At 42.7% G+C, this 13,510-nt stretch overlaps 1 protein-coding gene across 13 annotated transcripts in view; it reads right to left on the bottom strand.

The window, feature by feature from the left end:
* Positions 1-5,714, bottom strand: part of mef2d (myocyte enhancer factor 2d) — a 43,953-nt gene extending 38,239 nt beyond the window's left edge. For 10 of the 13 annotated variants that reach the window (XM_028978803.1, XM_028978810.1, XM_028978811.1 and 7 more), the window contains exon 1: positions 4,489-4,697. The gene's annotated coding sequence lies outside the window, so the exon portion shown is untranslated. The other 3 variants (XM_028978807.1, XM_028978805.1, XM_028978806.1) reach the window with 3 other exon arrangements.
* Between the last annotated feature and the right edge of the window lie 7,796 nt (positions 5,715-13,510).

The raw sequence follows: 13,510 nt of genomic DNA, 5'->3' as shown, positions 1-13,510 counted from the left end.
ATGGCTTGATGAGAAATATGAGATGGCTGGTTTGTTCACCTGACATCTATCTAGGGCAAAATGCCTCATACTTACAACACAACTTACTGCAAAAGACCAAGCACTGTAATATACAGTACCATAGAGTTAGCAACAGCAGACAGTGAGATAATAATCATATCCAAATATTTAGATTATATAACTCCTCTTTCAAACTGGAACATTTTGTGGTATTTTTTTAATAGACCTGCTTGCCATATAGAGGTCATTAATTTTCCTTCTCTCAAATACTCAATTACAGCTCTATAACACATGTGTCTACGTGTCCTGCCTGAATAAACGATTATGATTATGATTCATACAGGGTTGTGAACGCCATAAACAATTTTGGCTAGGCTCAAATAAACTTAAATGTGCCGGCTGAATTATTCCTCCCCTAATAACACAGAGAAGGAAAAAAAACAAGATCTGAAGACGCGGCTGAAGTTAGAGGTTCTCCAAAAGGTATAATTTACTGATAAAATATAAGCCTCGTAGAGTTTTAACCCGACCTACATAAGACATGATCAGACACAATTTGACGGAGAGCCATACTGCAGGCCGATGTTGAGGTCATTTTGTTTATGATTAATGAAACACTGGGAAATCTGATACTGAAAAACATGACAATAAAAGTGACATTTGAATCGTTTTAAACCCAATAAATTCAGTGGGACTCTTGCAACCACTGTAATCAGACAGATATAATGCACCATTCACCGGTTCACCACATTTCCCCAGTGTCACCCTGAAACAAGGTCAACCTACATGTAGTTTCTGTAAAAACGATGGACATTTAAGCAGTTCCTCCCATCGGCCACTCTCAGGGAGGAACAGTTTTCTGAAAGTCCTCTTTTATGAGAATATTTTTGAGAAATGATTCAATGCAAGATTCCACACAAGAAATCGCTTCCTTTATACTTTTCCTTGAACAGCCCATTAACCAATTAACAATGCATACCCTTTAGCCCATAATGTTTTCTCTCTGTTTTCTCTTGGCTGTGTTAGCAGACATTCTAATTTTATATATTCTCACAAGATACATTTTTTTCAATGGTCACATTTGTGAAAATGAAAGATTAATCATTTGGCTGTACATGTAAGATTGAATAAGATGATAATTTGGTGTCCAAAGAAGAGAATGTAGACTTCTGAGAGCCACTGGTTTAACAAATGAACAATAGAAGAGGTGCCAGAGGGGTTGGACATGGGGTTGGACAATTATGTGCAGTTGACATGAACACTCAACATATCAGAATATTATGTGAAAGGTCACGTCATTTATCACATGCATTGGAACATTTCTGTTTCACCTACAAACACAAATGCATTTTATACCTGTGGGAAATACAGAAAGATGATTTAGTTTGTCAATCACTGCTTGGCAGAGAGAAACGTTCCTTGTATATACTAAAATATTTTGCAATATAAAATCTTTACTCTTAGTTCGTTAAGACAGGTAATATTCAGCATGCAATGTATTCAGCACTAATTCCATGCTGTTCAAATAAAGAAATATACATAAAAGCGGCATTCGAAGCATGTGCTGGTGAAACCATCTAGAACGTCAGTGGGACCAGTGCTATTACTTAGTGTGACATTTATCTGGAGCCCTATTATTATAAATTGCTGTGATGTTTCTAACAGTTGGCATGGCCTGAAGGAAATGTCAGTGACCATTTTGACGTCTTGACTGCTTGGTTCCAACAGCTTGGGCTGAGAGCTTTTCTCATATATGGGCAACAGCTGCCACCACTTCAGTAAAATGACACCAGTGGAACCATGTGCGGAAGTGGTCCAGAAATTGTACAATTCAGCATAAATTTAACAGCATCAGTTATAATTTAAAGACAACAAATGACGGCTATAGGAGGCTATAATTGTTGAGGGTCAACCTGGTACCACCAGGAAACAAGACAATTTCCACATTAATGCGCATCAATGACAAGACCAGGCAGTCTTTGCCCTTCTCAATTAACACCCCTTGTGTAACCTGGGAGACAACCGAGTGCTGGCAACAGAATCTTTCAGAGACTTTGCTGTTGAGGACGTTGATGATTAACATCAACAACAGCATTTATTTCTTATATAGCCCATAATCACATACAGTATATCTCAATGGGCTTTGACAGACCCTACAGTTGACACCCCACTGGACATCATTCAGAAAGCAAAGAGATTAACCTTCATGTCTGCATTTCTTACAATACCAGCTACTACTTTACATATGTGGACACAGAAACTACTACACTCTAGACCTATATTCATTTATCTTAATATCACACTTATATTTTGGAAAATTCCAGGAAAAAAAAACAAAACACAGCATAGTACAAAACATTTTAACACGATTGCTCATTACAATTACATTTACATTACTGATCAATGACTTAATACACTAAGAACAGTCCTACATTTATAAAATATATTGAGTATAAGCAGATGTATTACAGCATATCTTAACAAATTAAAGATGTTGACATTGGAACACATATGCCTGCTGGAGCATGTTTGTATGCTGGTCTCTTGAAAAAACTAAGAAAAGTAACTGATATGGTTCACCATCGACCATTTCATCCACCGACCCAATCAAAACCCTATTAAAACGAGGCTGACATTCTCTGAGACTAAACCAGCCTGGCCTCACCTCCAGCTTAGTGCCCGCCTTGCACCGTACTCCTCATTACCTTAATTGATGTTTAACCCCTGGATCAGCTGATGACGGCTCAATTAGGGCTTGCAGAAAGAGAGATTAGTCCCGGTAAGAAGGTTTCTGCCCTTGCTGAGGAGCACCAGACACAGAGAGCCCTAATCCTTCGGTAACCAGTGCAACGCAGAGAGCCAGGCCATTGCGAAAAAAAAAGTTAATGGCTTGTCGATACTGCCCGAGGTACAATCCACCCCAGAACGTACATCAATTAACACTGAGCTCTAGGATTTATAATGACAGGTATAAGAAATTATATAATTATACAACAGTTCAGTTCAATCAGGTGCAAACAAAAATTTGAAAATCATTAATACGTGGTGCTTCCACGTATTGTTGTTTTTGGAAATGTCTTAAAAGGGAACCAAAGGGGCAGAACCCAAAATGTTCCGTATCTCATTACAATTTCACCATTTATCAATTAATTCGCGAAGATGAGCGTGTGCTGTCAGAAGTAAGAAAAGGAAAGGACGAAGCAAATCTTACCTGTGACCGAGCTTACATTTTGTAAACTCTGATAAGTCAATAATTTATTGTTTTTTTTTCCTTTTTTCTTCTGAAAGGAGATACTGGAGTGATTTGTAGGTAGAGGAAATCAAAGTAAGAGCCCAGATGATGTCAGGAAAAGGGGCCACGCAGCACCCGTCACTGACACCTGCGTGACGTTCTGCAGTACGGAGGTGACAGCAACTGGTCTGCACTTCCTGAGCCGTGTGACAACCTGCTGGGAATCACGACTTGCCCGGCGGTACCTGCATGGCCACCACTCATTTCATAATGAGCTCGCTCCGGAAAACAAGACATGGAAACACGGCATGTTTGTTGTGTGCCAGTGGACACAACAAACATGCTAAATAATTATATAGATGTATAAAAACTCACGAATCATATAAATGTCCATCCAGATATATGCTCAACAGACCGCTGGTAATAATTTCCAGGACATTTTAAAAAATGTAATCTTAGTACAAAAAATGAGTAATATTACTGCGTGATGTGATTTTTTTTTTTAATTTTTTTTTAATAAACAGATGTTGCTTTCAGGTGTCCTCAGAGTTAGTTCAACCTAACTTGACACGCCGAATACATGTCGGAACATTTTCTCGAGTGTAAAAGAAGCACGGACCGATCCGCAACAGCGCCTGCTCAGTCAGGACGATCATAAAAGGTCGAGGACCCGGTCATAAGGAATCTAAAAACCAAACACAACGACAACGACAACTTCGCCCCTTCACGAACACGCTAAAATCAAACCAAGAAGACGAGGCCGGGCGCGTTTAATTTGCGCCCGATCGCGACAGCGCTTGAGCGGACGTGAATCTTTTTGACAGCTCCTGCCTGTCACGACTGTTGCGCACATGAAAGCGATGACAACAACGCGTAAAATTCCTCCCACGGCACCCGCCGCCTACCTAGACCCGGCTGCTGCGCACAGGCGTCCAAACGTGCGGGGAACGCAGTAGCAGTGGGCACCAGGACCCCCAGCGCGGCGTCCGAGCGCTCCGACGTCCGAAAATGAACACACGAGTCCGGGACTGCGATCGAATTGATGGCTGCCGAGCTAGCCGTGGCCGCCTTCCATTTCGTGATCTCGCTTCGTCTGCGGCGCGGAAGCGGCCCTCTCTCGCTCAAAAATGCGCCTTTATTTAACCGGGCCGGCAATAGCTCGCATCGACCAGCAACCGTGCAGTTCGGTGGTGGCCAGCCAGATGGGGGGAAAAATCCTCACAAGCTAACGAGCTAGCTGGCAAAGAGTGACTTACCCCGGAGTACTGTATCCACATCTGTAGGGCTAGGAAGGGATGTCGTCGGGTTCGATCGCGCACCAAACAATGAGTACAAAATTAAAAACGGACGAGCTGACATCCGAACAACGTCGGCAGCGTTAAACAAAAAATCTTTCCTCTTGGTGTACTAGGTAATTATTTTGCTAGCCCTGCTCAGTCAAACGATACAATGTAAGCGCCGCTCAACCTACCATGATTGGCATTGCCGGGTGATTGACGGGCCGTTGTCCAATAGGAGGAGGACGTTGGACGTTTTCGTCCAATCCGGGCAAGCGTGAAAGGATTGCTACTTGTAAAGCACTGTAACTTGGTAGGCGAGGGTTAAGGTGAAATAGGAAGGACTTAGAGAGATCGCACTTGAACACATTAGATGTATCCTTCCGCCTGCGTACCTTGTTGATAAAAGAAGTGTGGAATTGAAACAAAAGTTTATAATCCTTCACTATTGCGTTCTGTTCGGTTTTTCTTAAAAAATAACCATGTTTTTCCGAAGCATTAATGTCGGCGCGTCTACGTGACCTATAATTAATATAGTCTTCATGAACAGTTCATACTATTGTGTAATGCAGAGGTTTGAATCCTGAATGTTCACGTTCGGAGCGAAAAGTTGTAGTTGTTTCTATCCTTTTTTGTTTTCATTCTTTCCACCTATCTGTGAATATTGTGCTATTTAGTGTGTGTGCGCACTATATGTATATTTTTGACCTCATGACAATTAATCACCCATGTGCACACTTCACTGACCGACTTCAAAAGTCTGAGTGTATTCTGAAGGGCCAAAAAACACTATAAACGTGCGCAACTAATTCAGCTCTGTTGTAGACCGCAATTTATCCAGATGTGCACAAATGTACCCGTTTATCACAGTATCACAATACTGTAACAAAACAGTTGTACCAAGTACAGTAAAACGGCCAGGAGGTCGGGGACAGGGACTATTATATCCCTGTCTGGCGGAAGAATACGGTGTTTACAGTGTTGAGGGTGGTTCTACACCTTTAAAAAAAAAAAAAAAAAAAAAAAAAAGGAAAATGAAACAATGACACCGAAATTAGGAGAGACCGGAACACAACGTGGATACTGGTTTTATACGTGCTATACCGCATTTCGTGTCGGCGGTAGTCCACTAAATGTCCTTATCTGAGCAGGAAGAGGAACGAGCCTTCCGCGTGAGAACAGACCTTCGCAGATTTTGCGCCATATTTTCCGTCCAGAGCCACGTACGTCATAGTTCTGTCACAGCCAGAGTCTGCGGTGGGCAGGAGGACATTTAAAGGAACACGAGGGTGTGTATTGAAGAATCTCTGAGCGGTTTAAATCATTTTCCTTCTGCGTCACGTGTTAAATGTCTACTTTTTTTTACCGTTTTATATGATATTTTATATGATTTTGTTTTTGCACATTACTTTGCCTTTGCTGGCATGGTCATTAAAAACCTCTCTCGGATTCGCCGAAACTTGCTCCTGTCAGTCTAGTGCAATTAACGTCAACGGGTGACAGTCAAAGATGCGAGAGAGAATTTGGCTGCTGGAACTAGGATGAAGAGGGAAATGGAAGAGCAAGATGGAGATTATACTCTGTTCATAAGCTGCTTATATACTGGGGTTTTGTTCAGGAGAAATAATGCAAACAGATGGGTGCCCTGTTCACACTGCTCTACTACTACAACACACCCTGAAGAAGAAGTCAAACAAACAGAGGTTTATGTCTTTGTGTGCATTCTTTAGCTTTTCTTGAAGGTTTCCTCTTACATTCTTTTTTAATAGTCATGAATGTGGACATATGGGAAAAGTTCAGGCCCATGCTGACCCAGTCTCCTTTTCAGCACCAACACACTCAAAATCTGCCAGGAAAATGCTCTGGTGTCTGGAAAATGTTGGCAAAGTTTTTTTTTCCTTCTGTCCCTTGTCCTTTTCAGAGACTTTGCACTTCTTCAGATCCAACCCCGAGACACAGATGAAGGGTTGTGTGTCAGACGTCTTTTTTTCTTAACCTCTTTGCATTGCTGTATACCATATTCTGTTGATGAAAATCCCCATTATTCAATCTAAATGCCAGTGTCACTTGAAAACACATCTTCCCCTGCCTATCTTCCCTGCCTCACCATCCATTTAGATTGTTTTATGGAGTATTAGTGCAGATGAAAGGTGTGTGGGTGCAAATTCCCCTCTCTGCGCTGACCTGCTGCTCTGCTTCACTTGGCTTCCACAGCATCCTCTCTGTTGCTTGGCAACCCTCTGTATCTATGGCAACAAAGCCAACAAACCCTCCTACCTCCATCCACTGTACCCCCACAATCAGTGTCTAAGTGTGGAAATCAAGAAGTGGAATGGAATCCGGTGACAGATCTGAACACGAGGAGTCAGGCGCCTGTAATGACTGCATTAATGTGCATTAAGATGAGTAAAAATACAAGTTATTGTGGACATTTGTAAACGTGTATAATCGTCCAGTACAGCCCCACATGACAAGTGATGCACTACATTTACATTTACAGCACTTATCAGACGCCCTTATCCAGAGCGACTTACAATCGGTAGTTACAGGGACAGTCTCCCTGGAGCAACTCAGGGTTAAGTGTCTTGCTCAGGGACACAATGGTAGTAAGTGGGATTCGAACCTGGGTCTTCTGGTTCATAGGCGAGTGTGTTACCCACTAGGCTACTACCAGTCAAGAGGGCGAAAAAGTTCCTTATTGAACTGAACCTTGTTTTTATAATCAATCAATTCATTAATACCTGCATTTTTTTGGTGAAGTATACACTGGCTTGTAATAAAGATTTTTTTCATATTTTTTTTTGTACCTAGTCATTTGTTTCCCACTCATGACACTAATATGTCATCTCTTTTATTTCACTTTATAATTTTGGAAAGGTTAACATTGGGCAATTAAACGACCTAAATAAAACAGTTAATCAGGTTAATTTGACAGAATTCGTGTAAATACATTTGAAACGAGAACATCCTTTATTTCTTTTGTTCTTTATCTCTTCACCGCAGGCCTGAGCGGCCTTTTCCGCGGTCCGGCCACGAGGTGGCGACAGAATGCAAGAAATGACACCTGCCCGCCAAACTGCCGCATCAGCGATGCTCTTCAAGGACGTCCATGTAAACCAGTCCACAGCAAAACCATCCTCAGATCACGTGTTACTTTCATTTAACAAGTAATCAAGTAATCTATCATAATCAATCGTTTTCTTGCATTTGTAATTACGATTTCTGACATCCCAACAATTATAACCAACTGTAAAACTGTAAAAAAAAAAAAAAAAAAATCATTAATGCTGTAACTCTGTACGAAGGGTCCCCCAAATTCCTTATTCCTGTTCTGTGCTCTTTCCATAAAGCGTGGCACGCGCCACCCAAAATTCTAATTAAAAGCAGGGTATTTTTTAAAAAGCTTTTGAGAAAGGATGTGCTTGTGTGTGTGTGTGTGTGTGTGTGTGTGGGGCTGTGGGGACCTCCTCTCAGAATTTAGCGTGTGAACAGTCGGCCCGTTACTCCGCCAACACAGGCCCATTTTCTTCCCAGGAAGAGCGCCTGTGCTCGGAATGTAGAAACCTCTCGGTTTTAATTTATGTGCATATTAATTGCGCGCCATTGTAATTTCCACCGTGGGATACAGCATGCAAATGAGCAGTGTGTGTTTATGATGAATTTCCCCTTTAATCCAACAGAACGACGGAGAAACTGCAGACCTTCTAATGGACAGAAAGCGTACATTAGAAACACTGGACACCGGTTATTATTAATTAATAAGAATAAATCCTCCATTAATAACAACTATAATAATTATTATCGTGAACGGTCTTTAATTTAAGATTACCCTTTTAATCTTTAAATTAAGATTACAAAAATAGTTTTGTCAGTTTTAAGCATGTGCGTTTTAATAAAGAACATGTTCGTACATTGAAGATTTGACAGATTTTGACATCTTTTACAAACAACATTTAATTCGTAGTAATAATTTTCTTTATACAAGTAATAACAAAAAATCTCTGTCAGGCATCTTGATGAACTAGGATTTGAGCAGAATTAACCCGTCATTTACTGCCAGGTAGAAAGAAGATAAATGCAGCACCACATGACATCCAAAAATGTCGAGATCCATTGTTCTGGTCCAGTGCGAACGGGGTAATAGCGAACAAACGCATGCATAAATAATATTAATAACGACAACAGCAATTTATGACCATTGTCGTTTGCGTTCTTCAAACGTTTCCGGAAAACGACGCGAATAAATGCCGGCGCTGCATGTCCGTCTCTGCCACCTCCACCGTGGAAGCCTTCCCATCTGACGTCCACGCGCTGTGGACGCTTATCTCGGATTTGGGCGTAAGATTGTGTGTGTGAAGATGGGATAAAATAAAATCGGCGTTGCGGCTGAGTAAGATCTGAGTCGAGGGTGGGTGGATGGATTCTTATTATATCCCGATATTATATGCTGGAGGGGTGTGCTAATGTGGAGGACCTGAAGGAACCGAGCGTTCCACGGGTGGAAAGTGGATGAATGAATAAGAATGTTATTAATGAAATAATTCAGTTGCATCAGTGGATTTAGAAATAAAATCTAAAACAACGCATACGTTTTTAATGTTTTTGAAAAAAAAAACGTGTATTCTCACTTCCGACGACCATTAAAGACCGAAACTTCAGAGCGACTTGTCGTTTCCCACCCATAATCCGCAGATTAATTTCATAATCCCATCAAAGGACATCTGCTGTCACCGCCCCCTCGGTTTTCGGCCCTATATGTAAAACAAACAGGAGCACCTACAGGCACCCTTTCCCATGGTGCTTTGTGCTGAACGGGGGTGGACTCGCGAGTGGAAAACCGAACCCCAGCATCCTCCACGCGGGGCAGGGCAGGAACAAACACCGCACATGTACCGTCACCCTGCCCTCCTGCTGCCCGCACAACGGACTCACGCTGGCAGCTCAGTGGCGTGGCAAGGTTCGGTTCAATAGAACAACTTCGGCCATTAACACCCCCAACGCCCCCGCCCACAGACCCCTTTCATCTCGCAGTTTCCCCAATAACGGGAGAAAGGGAAGGAGTGGCCGCGTTATTACACATCCACCTGCTCTCATCCATCCCCAACCAACTAATCAGGCCCTGTTCCGCGTGGGACCGGAACTCAATCACAGACTGAGTCACTGAGGCTGTGGGTTATTAATGAGTGGGTGAGTGGGTGAGTGAGTGAGTGAGTTGGTGAGTGGGGTAACCCGCTGAGTTTGTGGGTTATAGTGAGTGGGTGAGAGAATGAGAGAGTGAGTGAGTGAGTGAGTGAGTGAGTGACTGAGGTAACCCACAGAGTCTGTGGATTATTAATGAGTGGGTGAGTGAGTGAGTGGATTGGGTGAGACTGTGGATTAATAGACGGTGAGTGAGTAAGTGAATGAGTGGATGAGGAAGGTAAACCACAGAGTCTGTGGGTTATTAATGAGTGGGTGAGTGAGTGAGTGAGTGGGGTATCCGGCTGAGTTTGTGGGTTATTAATGAGTGGGTGAGTGAGTGAGTGAGTGAGTGAGTGAGTGAGTGGGTTGAGTGAGTGAGTGAGTGAGTGAGTGACTGAGGTAACCCACAGAGTCTGTGGATTATTAATGAGTGGGTGAGTGAGTGAGAGGATTGGGTGAGACTGTGGATTAATAGACGGTGAGTGAGTAAGTGAATGAGTGGATGAGGAAGGTAAATCACAGAGTCTGTGGGTTATTAATGAGTAAGTGAGTGAGTGAGTGAGTGAGTGGGGTATCCGGCTGAGTTTGTGGGTTATTAATGAGTGGGTGAGTGAGTGAGTGAGTGGGTTGAGTGAGTGAGTGAGTGAGTGACTGAGGTAACCCACAGAGTCTGTGGATTATTAATGAGTGGGTGAGTGAGAGAGTGGGTGAGTGAGTGGGTGGATTGGGTGAGACTGTGGATTAATAGACAGTGAGTGAGTAAGTAAGTGAGTGAGTGAATGAGGTAACCCACAGAATCTGTGGGTTATTAATGAGTGGCTGAGCGAGTGGGTCAATGAGTGGATGAGTAAGGTAACCCACAGAGTCTGTGGGTTATTAATAAGTGGGTGAGTGACTGAGTGAGTGAGTGGGTGAGTGAGGTAACCCCCAGAGTCTGTGGATTATTGAGTGTCTGAGTGAGTGAGTGAGTGAGTGAGTGAGTGAGTGAAAGTGAAAGTGATCATCATTGTGAAACACATCTCAACACACGGTGACACAATGAAATGTGTCCTCTGCATTTAACCATCACCCTTGGTGAGCAGTGGGCAGCCATGACAGGCACCCGGGGAGCAGTGTGTGGGGACGGTGCTTTGCTCAGTGGCACCTCAGTGGCACCTTGGCGCATCGGGATTCAAACCGGCAACCTTCTGATTACAGGGCTGCGTCCTTAACTGGCCACCACTGGGTTATTAATGAGTGAGTGAGTGAGTGAGTGAGTGAGTGGGTAAGTGAGGTAACCCACAAAGTCCTTGGATTATTAATGAGTGGCTGAGTGAGTGAGTGAGTGAGAGAGTGAGTGAGTAGGTCTGTGGGTTATTTATGAGTGGCTGAGTGAGTGAGAGAGTGAGTGGGTGAGTGGGTGAGTGGGTGAGTGAGGTAAACCTGCAGAGTCTGTGAGTTATTAATGAGTGGGTGAGTCTGTGGGTTATTAATAAGTGAGTGAGTGAGTTAGGTAACCCACAGAGTCAGTGGGTTATTAATGATTGGGTAAGTGAGTGAGTGAGTGGGTGGGTGAATCTGTGGGTTATTAATGAGTGGTTGAGTGAAGGAAACGAGTGAGTGGGTGAGTGAGGGAGTGGGAGGGTGAATGTCTGGGTAGAAAGAGGTTTGAGTCTTTTGCTCTGGAGACTGATGTCTGAAATATGCTGAGAAATAAATTACATGTTAAAATATAATACAAATGTCAGAATTACGCATGCACATAGATTCTAGTAGGTTCTCAAACTTAATATAATAAACAGTTATCTTTCTTTAGTAATTATATACACATAGAACGTCTCTGTTAATGTACAGTCTCCCACGTGACAGCCATTCCGCGTCCTTTTCAGACAACGTGAAGAATATTGAGATCCCAGATACAGTAAATATATAACATATATTCATGAACAGAAACATTCTGACCGAATCATTAAATCACCGATAAATCACTGATTTCCTATAGACAGTCTTTAAAAAGCCTACATTCCATTTTTAATTTTTCCATTCGAAATTCGTTAATTGTTGAAGTTATTTCGTTAACTCGACGTCCTAGTGAACGAATGAGCTGAAAAGTGCAAAGTAGAAGTTTGCTGGTTGGAAGGTGGACGCTATAGAAGCTCTGGTGAGTGTGGCTCTATGCTGCTGGGGGCACGAGACGTTAGTCTGTCGTGGGTCTCCCCGCGGAGCCGAGGACCCTGCACCGTCAGCAGCGTGACAAATGCCCATGAAAACAACAAAAAAAAAGAACTATAAAATGAACTAATGCTCTTTTTACCACTGGAAAAAACAATATCTTCCAGGGTGCGTTCGGTCGTCTATGAACTGGCCACCCAACAACGCTGTGCGTTTAGAGTAACGGACCTCAAATAAGAGCGGAAATGCAGACAGACGAGTCGTGAGTGAGGCGTTAAAACAACATGGCTGCGTGTGGAGGGACGTTTAACTGCTGGGCTGAGGAGTCCGGGCGACCGGGGACGGCTTCCTGAGACGCTATACGTCGGAACGAACTTTCTCAAAGAACGACGCAGCTCAAACAAGTAAAGTTCCATCTTCCCGACAAGCGAGATCAGACCTGGCAGGTCGAATCATGCTGCAGAATAATAATAAAAAAACAGAATAAATAAAGTGCTGAGAAAAAGCCCATTAATATTGATGGACAGGCGACAACATTGCCATGTAAATTGGTCTTTGGTTTGCTAAAACTTAAATGATGACGCTCATAAATTAATAAAAATAAATTGATTTAAATTAACAACATTATTTACTTCCTAGAAACTGCTTGACTAATTTCCCAGAGGTCCGAATCAATTACCGAATTAAAAAAGATGTAAAAAGACTTTCCAATAACTTCACTTCACATCTCAGTAGATATTATTAACGTATGACGTTTCAGGGTGTTTTCACGTGGACTCCTCCTTCCACACCGTGTCGCAGATGTATTTATCTGAAACTGAAATGTTCTCATCTGCTGCGTTGAGCGTCTATTAAATATTTAGCTCCCCAGTAAATATCCCCCCGCTGTCCGCAAAGGCTGGTCGTTAATTGATTGGCTGACTGGTTCAGTGGTTCGTTTGGTGCTTACAACCTACCTGTCCTCACAATTATGAATTAAGGCTACTCCTCTGATTTATGACTTGTCGGCACTTATTTCTATGTTATTTTGTTCCCATGTAGTTATTGGTCTGAATGGTCAGGCTGAAAAGAATGAATAACAATATTATTTTTTTCCATACACACACACACACACACACACACACACACACACACACATATCTGTGTATGTAGACTATATGCATATATGCAGTGTCTTCCGAACCTCTGAAACAGGGTTCTGCTGTGATTTCAGAGCCACTTGTTGTTGGCTGATGTCCGAATCTGCGCTCAGACTGAATGTGGAGTGGACAGAGCTTCTCTTTGCATGATAATGTGCTGCAGACCGATGGATACCGGGGACGAAATGTTCCTCGGCGGAGAAGGTCTCTGGGTGGATCATGGAGAGCACCCACGGTGTACTGGGACACGAACCGTCAGAACCAGGAACCTCTGAGGTGACCGCGCTTTCATCACCACCACGAAGAAATAAAAAAAATATATATTTCCCTGGCTGTGGTAAAGACAGAACTGAATAAAAATGTGTCAATCCCACGCAAGCGAGCGCAATTCGTCGCGCTTCCCGGAGAGCTGGACACGATTAATCGCGATGTATGAGAATGAATTGCAATTTTGGAATCAAATCACTGACAAAAAAAAGGTCGCCCCCTGCTCACTCAATTCCTTAAAAACTGATTACAGTAAAAATGAT

This window comes from Denticeps clupeoides, chromosome 5 (assembly GCF_900700375.1).
Source record: "Denticeps clupeoides chromosome 5, fDenClu1.1, whole genome shotgun sequence".
NCBI classification, from domain to species: Eukaryota; Metazoa; Chordata; class Actinopteri; order Clupeiformes; family Denticipitidae; genus Denticeps; species Denticeps clupeoides.
This window is presented reverse-complemented; position numbering and strand designations above follow the sequence as displayed.